Genomic DNA, 16,631 nt, shown 5'->3' on the forward strand with positions numbered 1-16,631 from the left:
AAACTAGAATTGTGTAAGTAGCAAAATTATCTTTCAAAAGCAAAAGTGAAAACAACTTGGTACATTTACTGAAAATCATGGAATTGTACAATTGAAAGGAGGGCATTATATGACATAAAAAATATGCCTTGATAAAGTTGCTTTTGAGTCCCTCTTGCAAGGGCTTCTCTTTCCAATTTCACTTTAGCAGGGATATCTCTTGCTCTGAAGCAAATGACCTTTGTTCCATCAAATTTATAAGAATTTTACAACATTTTTAAAAAAGCAAAAGACGGGCTTCCCTGGCGGCGCAGTGGTTAAGAATCTGCCTGCCAATGCAGGGGACACGGGTTCGAGCCCTGGTCCGGGAAGATCCCACATGCCGCGGAGCAACTAAGCCCGTGCGCCACAACTACTGAGCCTGTGCTCTAGAGTCCATGAGCCACAACTACTGAAGCCCCCGCGCCTAAAGCCCGTGCTCCACAACAAGAGAAGCCACAGCAATGAGAAGCCCACGCACCACAACAAAGAGTTGCCCCCGCTCGCCGCAACTAGAGAAAGCCTGCGCACAGCAATGAAGACCCAACGCAGCCAAAAATAAATAAATAAAATAAATTTATAAAAAAAAAAAGCAAAAGACTTTCGCAATCATACAAAAGCCAAAAGAATGCATCACAGCAGACTCACACTACAGAAATGTTACAGAAAGTCCTTCATGCATAAGAAAGATATTATCAGGTGGAACTCTGAATCTACACACAAGAATGAAGAGCACTGGAAATAGTCACTACTTGGAAAGCATATGCTAAGTATTAAATAATATTAAGTAATAAATACTAAGATTTTTTCTGAGTATTTAAATCTCTTTAAAAGAGAGTTGACTGTTTCGGGACTTCCCTGGCGGTCCAGTGGTTAAGACTCCGCACTTCCAATGCAGGGGGCGCGGGTTCCATCCCTGATAAGGGAACTAAGATCCCACATGCCATGCCGCGCGGCACGGCCAAAAAAAAAGAAAAAAAAAAAAGATATTGGGAAAATCCTCAAATATTTGGAAATGAAATAATATATTTTTATATAACCCATGGATCAAAGAAGAAATCAAGAGGAAAATTAGAAAATATTTTGAGCTGATTGAAAGTGAAAACAGAACATGTTAGAATTTGTAGAATGGCAGCAACGCAGTATTTAGGGAGAAGTTATACCACTAAATGACTATATTAGAAAGGAGAAAAAGGTCTCAAATAATTGGCCTCAGCTTTTCCCTTAACTAGAAAAGGTAGAGCAATAAAACCCAAATTAAGCAAGAAAGTAAATAATAAAGATCAAAGTGTAAGTTGATGAAATAGCAAACAGCAAAATGGCTGTGAAAATGAATCCAAAGCTGGCTCTTTGAGAAGATCAATAAAGTTGTTAAACCTCTAGTGAAACATTCTTGCATATGATTTCTAACATCTTACAAATTGTTCTGAGGTCCAATGAGATAATTTTGTGAAAAATAATAATCAAGATATGACTGTAAGATCATTTCTAAATGTCTATTTGCCTATGGTGTTGTATTTAATTCTATAAATTACTTAATGACTTGAAATTGTAGAAAGTTATTGGCCAATTCTGTTAGAATTCACAGAGCTGGCTCAATGAGGAGAAAAATGGGATTTTTTTGGACCCCAGAAAATGCCCATCTTTTCTCCGTGATGCCATACCACCTTTGTGGAGATTTCAGGGAAGAAGTCTCTTGCTTCCCACCCCAGAAAACTACAAATGGCAAAGCTAAAGCAAATATCCTATAATTCACACTAGGATGAGTATTAAACATATCTATTAAGCTCATACTGTGTGACACCACGTGAAATAAGAGAACAGATTCTGAAACCAGACTTCTGTGTTCAAATTCTAGCTCTGCCCTTTACATGAGAAATTTTATTAAACCTTCTGTGCTTCATTTTCATCATCTGAATAGTTGAGATAATACTGAGTCACAATACAAAATATATTTCTTTTTTTTTAGGCCTCACCACACGGCATGCAGGATCTTAGTTCACCGACCAGGGATCAAACCCTCACCCCCTTCAGTGGAAGCGTGGAGTTTTAACCACTGGACCGCCAGAGAAATCCCACAAATATTTATATTTCTGGGACTTCCCTGGTGGCACAGCGGTTAAGAATCTGCCTGCCAATGCAGGGGACACGGGTTCAAGCCCTGGTCCGGGAAGATCCCACATGCCGTGGAGCAACTAAGCCCGTGCACCACAACTACTGAGCCTGCGAGCTGCAACTACTGAGCCTGTGTGCCACAACTACTGAAGCCCGCATGCCTAGAGCCCATGCTCTGCAACAAGAGAAGCCACTGCAATAAGGAGCCTGCACACTGCAACAAAGAGTAGCTCCTGCTCACCGCAACTAGAGAAAGCCCGTGCACAGCAACGAAGACCCAACACAGCCATAAATAAATAAATATTTATATTTCTAACTACGGGTCCCAGTCCAATAAGTTTGAAAGCCACTGGTGTAGTACTTAAGAGCCTAAGACCTGGAGGATTCAGCCTAAGACCTGAAGTCAGGAATCCACCTAGATCTGAATACTAGTTTTGCAGTTTATGTCATAAAAGTTTGGGGGAATTTACTTAAGTTCTCTGTGCTCAGTTTTTTCATCTATGTAATGGGAATAATAGTAACAATTAACGTTATCAAAGCGTTGTGAGCTATATTTATAACACGAGCTAATTTTTATTAAGCACTTAGAACATTGCCTGATGTATAGTGAGCTGTAACATAGGGATTTTTTCTGTTATTTGTTGGTTTGCTGGTTTTGGTGGGTACTTACTTCCTTGAGGAAAGACTTGAGGATAGCAGGTAGCATCCTACCAAAGTACTGATCACAGAAAAAATAAAACCAGAACAAGCAAAAACATTTAAAAAAATTTTTAAGGCAATATATTCAATGTTTGGTCTACATAAACCATGCAGCTTTTCCCATCTTTACGTTTTGCCCAAAACATAATAACAACTTGATCACAGGGACGAAATCTTGTATTTACTCTTATCTCTGCAGTTAGCGTGATGGTTGGTATGTAGACAGTTAAAGCCAACTTCAAGAGTTTAAAATGCAGCAGTGGCCAGGGCACAGTAAAAGAATTGGACATATATATTGGCAAAGGTGAAACAAACAGACTACTTGCTTGACTAAATTAAGGGAGAAGGGAGAAGCATGTGTCAAAGATGACTACTGTAGACCAGCTCAGCAATGGAGAGAGAGAGAGAGAGAGAGAGAGAGACAGAGAGATTGATTTGTCAAGAATGGCCTGCATTTTGGCGATAGGGAAACCAGTTCAGGAGTTTGAGATGGCTACAATAGAGAGGGGAATGTCCGATATTCTCCTCATAGTATGATTATAAAGTCCAAAAGACACGGCACCGTACCTTCCAGCAAGTTAAACACACGGTTTTGCCCCGCAGTTGGGATTCTTATAGGGATCCTGGAGTTTAGGGATAATTAAATGCCTGAGGCCAGCAGCGTGTTCTCTTGCAAACTTCCCAGAACTCTGGTACTGGTTCCTCCAGTACCAAAGGCTGGGGTCACTGCCGTCACAGAGCTGTGGGCGCCATTGTAGAGACAGATAATGTAGAGACAGGGTGCAGGGAACCCAAGGCTCACTTAGCTGAGTAAACTTTCCAGCTACATTGACTCAAGGATAAAGTAAGAGCATGGAAACTTGGCAACAGTCCCTGGCCTAACCCGCATTTATAAAATCAATGGAGCCTACCTGCTCCAAGTTTCAGCGGGTATTTCTGGGCAGCCTCACATGTGCTCTTCCTGTGGTTAAAGGGTCAGCTGCTGACACCACGTGTCTTTCAGGGGTGTGGTGTTTATTGTCCTTCCAGGACAACAGCTCCAGGAAGAACTCACTCAGGGGTGGGCAGAACCACCATCCTGTCCGTGCGCTAGGCACTGTCACAAGTCACTCAGGAGGTGGTTTCCTGGTGCTTCCAGGAAGTGTAGCGCTTTATTTTCCATGTCAATGTAGCCTCCTAGGGACCAGACAGAGGTAGTAATTGCTGGGCTGGTGTACCATCTGCATTGCCCCAACCTCCCATGCCGCATTCCACATCCCCCTGAAACCACCTTCTTGTAAAGTCTTGGCACTTCTGGGATGGTCCTTCATATCACCAGGGAGAAGTGGTAGAAAGGCAAACACACAACACAACTAGGAGGGCAGGTCTTTGAACCTCCCCAAGTAAGGATCAGGACGGGGGTCTTTCCAATCAACAGGAGGAATCAGGTTCACTCTATGGCCCTTCTGAGCATTCAGTAGCCTAAGTTAATCCCAGCTCTGAAGACCTCTCCTTGGCCCCTTTAGTGACACAGAAATACCTGGTTGTATTTCCAGGTATTTGAGAATTCACAGTTCATGGAACTTGCAAGATAATTTTGCTTACATCTTAGCAATGCTGCTTCTACTTTAAATTCCCATTTACATATTTGATATCAGGCCACAGCTTGTCTTCTTTGAACAGTGTTGGCTTTCTGCTTATACTTTGTAGAGGACACTGATTTAAATCTATAACTAAATCAACGAATTCTCAACACTGTTACTAAAAAAAGTCTTGTTTCATCAAAATATTATTGCTAAGTCATCCTTACCTTTGAATTCTGAAAGGGAACACAAACTAGATCTTGCTGGAGTAACCTCTTTTTAGAACATTCTGACTCAATTTGGTTCCAAATTCCAAGTGGGATGAGCACCAGGGCAAAGTATAGACTCCTGTAGCTCAGACAGTGAATGCTTGGCCCAGATAAAAGCCTAACTATTCAGATCCCAGGGTACAGCCACAGGTCACGGTACTATTCAATATACTCCCCTCCTAGCAAGCTTTTTTAAAAAAAATTTATTTATTTATTTTATTTATTTATTTTTGGCTGCTTTGGGTCTTCGTTGCTGTGCGTGGGCTTTCTCTAGTTGTGGTGAGCGGGGGCTACTCTTCGTTGCGGCTCTCGGGCTTATGGTGGTGGCTTCTCTTGTTGCCGAGCACAGGCTCTAGGTGTGTGGGCTTCAGTAGTTGTGGCTCACGGGCTCAGTAGCTGTGGCTCACAGGCTCTAGCGCGCAGGCTCAGTAGTTGTGGCGCATAGGCTTTGTTGCTCTGTGGCATGTGGGATCTTCCTGGACCAGGGCTCGAACCCGTGTCCCCTGCATTGGCAGGTGGATTCTTGACCACTGTGCCACCAGGGAAGTCCCCCCTAGCAAGGGTTTGATTCCTGTAATTTAAAGTCAGTCCTTCTTCCCTAAATAGTAAATACTTTTTATTTTTTTAAGTTTATTGAGCTGTGATAAAAATAAGAAATGAATGTCATGGAGCATTAGTATTTGTAAGCTGTGACTTGATTGCAATACGTTTGCCTGAGTCTAGCGAACAAAAATAACGTGAAGTATAGCCAAACTTTTCAGAAAGTAAAATTATATAAGGCCGAGTACACTGCAGATGGTATGGATTCAGTGAACATATGTTAATTTTATTAAGTTGTTTTTGTTTGTTCTTTTGTTTGTTCTCAACTTTCCTTATAGCAATAAATATTTTGATAGATGAATAGTCCCTTTAAAATCAATTTTGTCAGATATTTTAAAAAAAATAAAAAATGAATAAAGTCAGTCCTTGTTTTTCTCAATTCAGTTTGAAGTCCAGGTTAATGAATATGTCATATTATGCTGACTGCTAATGTGGGATATGTAACAACGGAGATAGGAACTGGCTTGAAGGTTTCCTATGACTCTAAAAAATGCCCAAGTGATCTGACTAGAAAAGAGAAATTGGAGCACTCCTCTCAGGCAGGGTTCCTGGGACCTGTGCTGTTCCTAGGTGGTTAGGACTTGATTTCAGTAGCAGCACCTGGAGTCAAGGATGCTCCAAGAGGCAACATCTGGAAGGAAACTGAAAGAGAAAGATAGACAGTGCCACCCAGGATATCAATCAAAGGGACTAGGAGAAAAGCAGAAAGTGCAGGTCTAGGATGAGGTCAGAAACATTCAGAATCAGGCTCAAATGAGAGAGTTCAGGGACTTCCCTGGCAGTCCAGTGGTTAAGACTCCAAAAAAAAAAAAAGAGAGAGAGAAAGAGGGTTCAAAATGGAGACTGAGGTCAGAGCCTATGGAGATCCCCAGAGCCTTTTTGGTATATTCTGTAGCTGCCAAATTTAAGTAAAAAAAAGAAAAGGCTAACTACTCCCCAACAACCTTGCTACAGAATTTTAAGGACAGCTGATTTCAGATGGAATTCTGCCACAAGGAGAGTCAGCTATTAGCAAACATTTATGAGCAAGCAAGCATAAAAACAGTTCACATAACTTGTTCTGTAAACTCCATAAAGTCCCAGCTCCCTGTCCTTATATATGCTGTAACTACACCTTAGGAAAGGTTGACTTGAGACAGTTGCAGCAATCTAGAGATAATAAGTAGTTAACCCACTGGCAATCAAAATTCTCTGAAATCATGGCTGGACACGCAAGACCATTTCAGAAAGGTGCCTTGGGATCCAGTCCAAATGAAGAGAGAGGGAAGTCTTTCAAAGTTATGTCTACCTTGTTCATGTAAGGTTGGTTTTACATGATGCTGTCTAAAATATTTTAATCTGTTCTTGTAGTTTGAGTACCACTGAGTCACCAGCGAGGATCCACTTCTACACCCAGGATGCCAATTATGAACTATTCATTTCACCAATGAAAACCCACTAGTTCCCACTGGATTTGTTTGTTTACAAGAGCTATTAGCACTTGGTGTCTACACTGCAGCAGTGCTGTGCAACATGGCTTATCATTTAGGCCTTCATTTATCTATAGTCTCTACAGAGATGCCACTCTCCCAGTCCTGATCTGTTGCAAGGTGAATTGTGCCCCCATTCCCCAAAAAAATATACTGAAGTCTGAACACCAACACTCCCACCTGTGAACGTGATCTTATTTGGAAATAGTGTCTTTGCAGATGTAATCAAGTTAAGAGAAGGTCATACTTGGGAATTCCCTGGAGGTCCAAAGGTTAGGACTCAGCGCTTTCACTGTGGTGGCCGGGGTTCAATCCCTGGTCAGGGAACTAAGATCCTGCAAGCCGTGTGGCATGGCCAAGAATAATAATAATAATAATAATAATAATAATGAGGTCATACTTGATTAGGGTGGGCCCTAAATTCAATGACTGGTGTCCTTAAAAGGAAAGATTCTAAGTGTTGTATTTATTTCAGAGCTCTCCCTATTATCTGAAGTTATTGGGTTTTGGTTTTTTTTTTCACTTCTTTATATGTCATCCTCTACTAAGCTGGAATGGACCCTATTTATCTGTTTTTTTTTTTTTTTTTCTGTATTCCTCCGTGTCTTTAAGAGTGCTTGGTACACGGTCGATGCCCAGCAAATATTTCTGAAATCAATGAATGAATATGGCTCTAGCTGCCTAGGGTTGTTGTAATAAAGCACCACAAGCTGGGTGTGCAGCAACCACCCATATAAGAAATTGATTCATTCATAGTTCTGGAAGCTAGAAGCAGCAGCAGTTCTCAGCATGGGAGGCAGGGTATGGGGGAGAAATATAGATGGAGATGCACCCTCTAGGAGGAAGCAAAACCACCAAGTGAAAAAAAAAGTCTGGTCCAGGTAATGATGGGGTGCAACCGGAAGAAAGTCTATATTGAGGAGGTCAGGACCCTGGGCCAGTTAGACCTAATCTAGTGAAACTGATGTAGAGAATTTGCAGCCCCATAGCTCATGCACATGGTTAAGTGCCCTTGATCGGAATCAACTTTGGAATGGAATGCATGACCCTGAATAAGGCATTCAGTAAGTCCCATGGATGGTGGGGCTGGCACAAGTATGGTACACAAGGAAACCAAATCCAAATCCAGAACGTGTCTATTCCACTGAGGACAAACTGCTGCCCTAGCTACAGTGGAAGGGCCCATGGCCTCAACATGCCATGAGATGGCTGGGGTGGCTTTGGGTACCCAAGGTATGGTACCATATTGGGGCATCAGGGTTGCTTGCTGCTGCTGTGGGCAAGCTGGACACTCAGCAGTGACAGCAGCCAGGCTCACCTGGAGAGAAGGGGTCTGTATTACTGAGTCCAGGCATGGTTTCCATCCCTAGCACCTTTGCCACTTTGTTCGTGAACTCATTGGGCAGGTAAAGAAGAGGCTGAGCAAAGAGCTGTCGTAGGGTGGGAATACCCAATTTGAAAACATCCTCAGCAGCGAGGGACTTCCAGTGGGCATTCACATGGGACAAAAATATTGTCTCACTGTGATGCCAAAAGATACATCCATCCATTCATATATCTCTTCCCTAGAACTTGTTACAAATCTTCCAACCATGAATTCCTATCATCTGGCTAAAATTTTAGCCATGATAGATGACAGATAGATAGATAGATAGATAGAAAGTCAGACAGCAGGGAGGGAGGAAGGGAGGAAGTGGGGGGGGAAAGGGACATATACCTTCAAATCTGTTCATATTTCTCAGGCCATGCCTTCTAGGCAAAGTGGGTAATGATGCATATGTACCACTCAAAATTTTGCTGACAGGGAATATTTCACATCAACTTATTCAGTGCTATCCCTGAGTGTGGCTGATACACCAGAGCAGTTCACGTCTCCATGAGATAAGCACTTAGTGCAAAGCCTGCTACTTCCTACTCTACAGGTCCTAACAGCATGATGTTATCAATGTAGTGGACCAGACTGATACCCTGTGTAATAAGGAGATGATAAAGTCACTGCAGACCAAATTGTGACAAAATGCCTTCTGTCACTTTATGTCATTCTACATCAGGATAACATCCAACAGCCTATTATGTTCCCTGTTTATTGGGTGAGAGGAAAGAAACTGTCAGCTCAAGAGCTACATATCGGGTACCAGGTGCTGTGTTAATTTTCTCTAGGAAAGAATTCTATCTAGAACAGCAGCTGTTAATAGAGTTACCATCTGATTAGGTTTATAATAATCCACTTGTTTTATTCTAGATCCGTCTGACTTCTGCACTGTGTAAACCAGAGAAGTGATAAGATTTGCCACCTATAGAAGAGTTACTAGTTATCCAATGTCTGTCCTTCTCTTATTCCTCAATAACAGAACCTTGTTGGCAGCTTGGCACATGGTCCTTCCAGCTAAGAGCGGCCGTGGGACTAAACTCTGGCTGACGGAATGTAGGTGGAGGAGTTTTGTGCTTATATTTAAGGGTGTTGGTTGGGGGCCTTATCCTTCCCTTTTTTATTCCTGCTGCCTAGAATGTGAATGTAATCAGTGGTCCTCCTGCAGCTGCAAAGCCATTTGAGTGGATGAGATCACCTTGGGGGTCAGTACAGTTGATGGAAAGTAAAGTTCCATTAGTAGGAAGATGAAAAGAAATCAGAAGAGGAGACTAACTATAAGGTAGGAGGAGAATCAAAGGAGAGTTATGCCCTAGAGAGCAAGAGAAGAAAGTGATTTAAAGACAGCTGTTCAACAATATTACATAATACTTATAGGTTGAGTAAAACGTGGAATGACAAATGATTATTGAATTCGGCAACATGAAGGTTCCTCGTGACTTTTGGGCTTGTCTAATGTCTTCTTGTGATTAAATTCAGGTACGCATTTTTGGCAAGAATAACACAGAAATGACGTTGTGTCCTTCCAGAGAAAAAGAACTAACAGGAGATGAAATAAAATTCATATTTTATGGCAAGACAAGAAAAATTTTAATTTTCTCTGTCCGTTTGGGCCTCCTCCCTCCCCTTTAGTGTGTATTGTGCATCTGCATTGACCAGACCTCCTTAGGAGATGACATTCCTTCTTAACCTTGTAAAGAGTCAGGATGACCCATTACTTGATAACTCCTCAGGAGATAACCTGCCTTCTTAATCCTGTAAGGTGTCAGATGTCCCACTACTTACTTTGTACCTGCAGATATGGATTGTGTAACTGTCAATACATCATTTGACAAATTACCCTTTGTCTCAAAAACATATATAACTGTGCTTTGATCTCTAACGGGGCAGGACAGTCCTCAGAGCTTTCTAAAAGACTGTGTTCCGGGGTTATAATCCTCAGGTTGGCACCAAGAAAATTTTCCATTTCTTTCTTAGATTGACTATTGATCTATTTTCCATCGACATATACATATACATATATATAGATACATATATACCTATATAAGGGAGATTTATTATGAGGAATTGGCTTACATGATTATGAGGGCTGAGAAGTTTCACAATCTGCCATCTGAAAACTGGAGACCCAAGAAAGCCAGTGGTGTAATTCAGTCCAAGTCCGAAGAAGGCCTGAGAACCAAGGGAGGCAAAGATGTAAATACCAGTCCAAGGGCAGGAGAAGATGAGATGAGATGTCACCTCCAGCAGTGAGAGAGCAAAAAAAGGAGTGAATTCCTCTGTCTTCTGCCCTGCTTCTATTCAGGCCCTGAACAGGTTGGATGATGCCCACTCATAATGGGGAGGGCAATCTACTTTAAAGAGTCCACTGATTCAAATGCTAATCATCCTCACAGACTCACCCAGAAACAATGGTGAATCTGGGCACTCTGTAGCCAGTCAAGCTGACATCATATTAGGAGATACATGATGCAGATATGTTTCAGCATTGGTGATATTAACTCAATCACAGGTTTCTCCACTGTGAATTTACTATTTTCCTTTCAACTTACTAAGGGTTTTGTGGGGATATACTTTGAGTCTATGCCAATATCCTGTTTCTTTCTTTTTTTTTTCCAGGGGAGAGCACGAACGCAGTCCCCCACTACCACAAATTATGCAGTCGAGTTTCCCATATTTGGGGAAATCTCAGGGGTCAGCACATCCAGAGTGCAATGGATGAGGCTCGCCCTGGGAAAACCACCTTTGTGATCATGGTACCTTCCCTGCCAGGTAAGTATGCAATATCTTATTTCTCATCATATTTTTGCCTATTAATTTTAGCATTTATTCTTACCTGTAACTATTACTACTGTGATGTTTACCACATGGTAATTTTTAACATTTCTGCCAACCCGTCTACGTTTACTAATTGGAATTTACTCTAAAAGAGTCTTCTACTCACTTCTAAGTGAGAATGGGTAGGACAGTGTCCTGGCTGTTGGCTCTGTGGTTTGTGGTGATGATTCATAGTCACCTTTGTCCAGGAGAAAAATTGGGAGGTGGATGGAAAGGCACCAGCCTTCTGACCATGAAGAAAAGAACTGACTTTCAGTTTTTCATATTGTTCTCCGAATTTTATGTGATTACATTGTCACTAATTTAATAATAACACTTTCACAGTAAAATAGACCATAACATGACTGATTATCTTCTGGGTGACTATATTCATTAAGTCAGAAAGAAGAGAGTGTGGGTAGGGTAGAAATGACATGAAAATTTCTCATTCAATTTCCCCTGCATGTGAGAAGCAGACAAAGGACAGACTTCTCAAGCTCAGTGTGAATGATATGATGACCTTTATGAACCCTGGCAGCTTTAGATCACCTAACAAAGCCTTTTCATGGACTTGGCTGGAGGCTCAGGAGGTGCTTTTGACTCAAGAAAAATACCTTGATTTGAAAGGGGTTTTGGTTTCTATTTTTTCTTTATACGAGCAGAAAACACAACCTTTCCTCTCCTGCAGAAAACTGCACTCTGTAGGTAGAGAAATAAGGGCAGGACCTTTTATCCGATGAATTCCAAGTGTTTTAGGGTTGGGAACTCACCATTCCTCACAATCCTTCCTTACAGGCAGGCACGGGATAGAGAATTATTAGTCTTTGTGTAAAAACCAAGGGAAGGAGGGCACAATTACAATAAGAAAGAACAAGCTGGCCTCTGCAGACAGGTGGGCTGATGGCCGGGACATCAGACAATTGCAGCCCTCACTGCTAAGGTTTGCTGCCAGTACCTCATGCAGGTTCATTCCAGAGCCCTCTCTCCACTGCCCTCACTTCTCAGGGTTTGCTCTCCAAATCCCTAGACTTCCCTTATTCCAAAATAAGCCTGGAAACACATTGCCTTGCTGATCTTCAATTAATTCCTTGATCAGACTTTGACCCTACACGAGCCTTGCATCAACAAACGACAAAGGAGTGAAAATGAAATTTATACCTCATGTGTTATCCTTTTGCCATCTGACCAAGAGTATTCCCAACACCAGATTCTTTTTTCAGAGCGGGTAGAATGTTGAAGGAGGGAGGATTGAGGACTGGACTATCCTGATGGGTCTGTCCACCCAATACTGTTGAGTTCATCTCCTTGAATCTCTAATCCCATCTGCTTATCTCAGCTCCAGCTCCACCACTCAAGCCCAGTGAAGAGTATTTCTCTCCTGGAAGACAGTCATACTGGCCAGAGAAGCCCTGCATTCACTCCAGCCCAGTGGTTCTCAACTGGGAATTCGGCTCCCCCAGAGGACATCTGGCAATGTCTGGACACATTATCAGTTGTTACAACTAATTGGGGGGGAGGCAGGGGCAGTGACTACTGCCATCTAGTGGGTAGAGGTCTAGGACACTGCTATGCATCTTGCAATGTACAGGATAGCTCCCACCACTGACAAAGAATTATCTGGTCCAAAATGTCGATGGTGCTGAGGCTGAGGGAGCCTGCTTCCAGTTCCCCTGCAATACCTCGAATACATAACCATGACCTTTTTTTAAAAAAATTAATCAATTAATTAATTAATTATTTTGGCTGCGTTGGGTCTTCGTTGCTGCATGCGGGCTTTCTCTAGTTGCTGCGAGCAGGGGCTACTCTTAGTTGTGGTGCGCAGGCTCCTCATTGCGGTAGCTTCTCTTGTTGCGAAGCACGGGCTCTAGAGCACAGGCTCAGTAGTTGTGGCGCACGGGCTTAGTTGCTCCGCAGCACGTGGGATCTTCCCAGACCAGGGCTCCAACCCGTGTCCCCTGCCCTGACAGGCAGATTCCTAACCACTGTGCCACCAGGGAAACCCCCATGCTCTTCCTTTAAAGAGCAACTTGTATCATGTCACCCCATTGCTTAAAACCTTTTACTCTTTCCCATTTTTCCTAGTATGAAGATTAAACAAAAAATCCTTAGCTCCTTGAATCTGCATGACCTGGCAGCCATCCTCCCTCTTTTCTTGTATTCTGTGCAGTAACCAGACTAACTTTATTCCTGTTTTTCTAGAAAACATCATATTTCCTCCTCCCTCACAGGGTCTTGGCACATGTTATTCCCTCTTATAAATCATTTCCCTCCCTCCCTCTTACCAGCCTCTCCCCGTTTTGTCTACTCACTGCTGCCTTCTAATCCTTTAGGAGACCTCAGCTCACAGCTTACCCCATCAGACTCCCTCCCTGACCACCAAGCTGTAAGCAGCCTGAGATGAAAGGCCACGAGGAGAGAGAAACCAGCCCATCCCAGCTCTTCCAGCCATCCCAGCTCAGGCCTGCAATGGAAGTGAGGCCTGTCTTGGACACCCAGCGCCAGCTGAGCCCCCAGCTGGGCCTGTGAGTGAGCCCAGGGAGGCCAGCAACAACACTGCCTAATCAGCCCTCACAACTGTACTAAGTAATGGATAAATGACCACTGTTTTAAGCCACTTATGTCTCGGGTGGGTTATGTAGTGATAGACAGCAGATTCATTCTCACTGGCGTTCTTGAGCTGTGCACTAAGAAGAGCTCCCTGACATTGTGTGGAATTTGCCCCTCACCTCCTGGCTCTCTCACCCTTCACAGGACTGTCGCTCAAGACCTGAGTTTCTGGGTCCACTTGGCAGGATGATGCTCTCTCCCCAGCAGGTCAGTGAGTAGAGGAGAGGAGACTGGGTCCCCTTTCCCATCTCACCACCCCGTCCCATCAGCCTCCCTAGAACTGCAGCACTGCACTGGGCAGGGATATTCTAATTCAGTTAACTCAAGGGCCGGAATAAATTTAAAAGGGTATTTATATGAGTGCAGAAGGGAAATGGCTTAAGTTTTTGACAATTGTCTTTTCCCAGATTCTAGAAGGGAAATCACTTAAAGAACTGGGCCTTTTGCAAAAAGGTCCCTTCGTGGGAACTCCCCAGGGTCCACACCATTCCTCTTGCCCCTGGTTTTTTATTGAGGGCCCTTGTTCAATTCTCTTCACGTGAATCTCTACCCATCACCTTCAGGAGACCCGTCCTCATAGGAAAACCTCATCCCCAGGAGGGTCTCATCACCTGTGTCAGGCTCCATTCCCCTGGCCAGTCGCCAAGTCTCAAGTCTAAATCACTCCGTTTAGAGTGACAGGGGCGTTTCCTGGGGCTCAGGTCAGTAGGGTGGGGACGTCTGAAGGAGAAAACACTTGATGCTGCTGGCTCCTGGGTCTCGTGTGAGCCTGGGTCTCCCGGACAACGGATTTCCTTCCAGAATCCCACCTCTGAGAGGTTCCTGAGCGTCTGTTTCTTTAAGCCTCTGACCTGATAGAACAAGAAGGTCTATAAACCTCACCTGGCTTCTATCAGGAGGGGAGGCACAAGTTTCCAAGAGTAAATAATCACTTTTCAAGGGAATGATGCAGACTACACTCGTATTAAAAAAAGCAATAATTTTCTTAGCTAGTCCAGCGCTTCTCCCTTATCTAGGTCTCTAGGAGATGTCACATACCTTTATTGGGCAGAAGAGGGTTTGATTTCTTGCCGTTCTGTTACCGACCCTCCCGAGTCAGACCCCAACAGGAGTCCTTCCGCCTGGTGCCCATAGAAGGATCACAAGTTCAGATGAGAAGCGAAGGAAAGCTTTAGTCTTTTATCAGAGAAGAGAGAAGGGAGAGGTGAGAGGTTACGCTCTAGCATACACTCCCCCGGAAGGCACTCGCCGGGCTGCTTTATTTGGTTCCTGTGAGCCGGGAGTGGGGCGGAGTTTTCGTGGGTCAGGCGCAGCTGTGCGCCGGCTTGCAGGGCCGGGTGCAGCGTCTCTGCACACGGCGCCCTCACCTCCATCTTGAATCACGGTGATGGGTGCAGCTTCTTTGCACACGGCGCGCTGGGCTGCGGTGTTGGCGCTGCCGTTTCACAGCCGGGACTCTGTTCCAAAGGGCCGGGTGCGAGCTGGACTAAGCACAAAGGAAAAGAAAAAAGGTGAGACTTTATTTTAGGACCCAGAGTCTGTGTTTCCTCCCCGGGACTTGTTGATGGGCTTTGCCGGTGACACGTCCCTCCTTTGGCTTCTGTCCTGCGCCTCGTTCCTGAGGGGCGCTGAGGGGCGCAGGGCCGGCTCCTGGAGCTGCTTCCTGCTGAGTGTGGGGTCGTCAGGCCCCGGGGGGGAGGAGCAGGACTTCTCCCGCCGCCTGTAGCCGTGTCTGGTGGCCCCCCGGGGCCCCAGCCCTGACTGTTGTGTCTGTGAGTGACCGCCGTCTGGAGTTTTATACATCCTGAGGGTCATTAAGGGGCCCAGGAAAGGCACAGCCCCAGCAGCGCGAGGGTGGCCGGCGTTTCCCCGGCTTCAGGTGTGTTCACCAGGTCAGGCGGCCTGGTTTCTGCAGCCAAGCGGCCTTCCCAGTGGTCTGTCCGCGCCTCCTCCAATTAGGCCGCGTGCATCCGCGTGAAAACAGCTCCACGTGCTGCCCAGTGCACGGACCCCCGCCCCCCCTCCCCGGGGAAGCTAAGGATGATCCGGGGCAACTCGGTCCCCCAGGACCATACCGGCCAGTGAGTCGGCGGACTTTTGTCACATCTGGAAGTCCAGGCCGGTCTCGTTGGCCACTGTGGCCAGGGTGGCTGTTACCTCTTTTATGGTGACAGTGTTGTATATGGTTCCCCCCGCCTAAGTCACTGGCTCCACTCTGAGGGCAGTGATTCCTGCATAAGTACTCTGCTCTTTTGGGACACACTTTTGGTTTTTTTTGGAAGAGAAGCTTCAGGCCAGAGAGGGGTTCGCACGAGTAATCAGGGGGGTCTGTTTCCCCAGGTTGTCTCTCTGGAGGTTGGGGCGCCGGGGCCCCCTTCACGCGAGTGTCATGTCCCCATGGAGTGACCCCCTGCAGCTTCCGGACATATGGGTGCTTAGCATCACCAAGTGGGGTCCGTTCCTCTTAGGAGTCGCTAGTCTTGTGGGGCTGCAGGTTTTCCAGGTTTTCAGATACACCTGGTCCTCTGGCTGGACGGGGTGGAGGGCAGGTCAGAGGGTGCGGGCAGCACCTGGTTACCACGGTGTCTCCTACCTGGAGGGCACACTCGAGTCGTTCCATTTCAAGGGGGTTAAAGTGTCACTTCTCTTGGGCTTGGGGAGTGGGTTTACCGTACATGACTTCAAACACCCTTTAACTTATCCCTTGGGGCTAACCACAGGCTGAGTAGAACAGTTGGAATTAACTTAATCCAGTTTTCTTGAGTCTCCTGGCATAGCTTGGCTGAGATTCATTTTAAGGTCTGATTAGATCTCTCCACTTTCCCTGATGGTTGGGGTCGCCGGGCTGACTGCAAGGTCCGTTTTATGCCCAGGGTACTTGTTATCCCTTTTGTCACTTGAGACAGGAATGCTGGGCCATTAGCACTTTGTAAGGATCCTGGGAGCCCAGACCTGGCGATTATCTCTTTTACTTTAACCACTTCACCTGCCATTTCAGTTCTAGCGGAGAACCCTTCTACCCACCCTGAAAACATGTCCACTGGCACCAAGAGATACCTGAAGTTGCCCTATGCTCTCGGTATGGCAGTGAAGTCAGTCTGTCAGT

General features: G+C 44.9%; 1 non-coding gene across 1 annotated transcript; it reads right to left on the reverse strand.

Moving 5' to 3' along the window:
• Positions 1 to 10,717: 10,717 nt before the first annotated feature.
• On the reverse strand, positions 10,718 to 10,881 carry LOC133076719 (U1 spliceosomal RNA). Its single transcript, XR_009697605.1, has one exon. It is a non-coding gene; the product is annotated as a U1 spliceosomal RNA (small nuclear RNA).
• Positions 10,882 to 16,631: the final 5,750 nt, after the last annotated feature.

This window comes from Eubalaena glacialis, chromosome 16 (genome assembly GCF_028564815.1).
Source record: "Eubalaena glacialis isolate mEubGla1 chromosome 16, mEubGla1.1.hap2.+ XY, whole genome shotgun sequence".
Lineage (NCBI taxonomy): Eukaryota > Metazoa > Chordata > Mammalia > Artiodactyla > Balaenidae > Eubalaena > Eubalaena glacialis.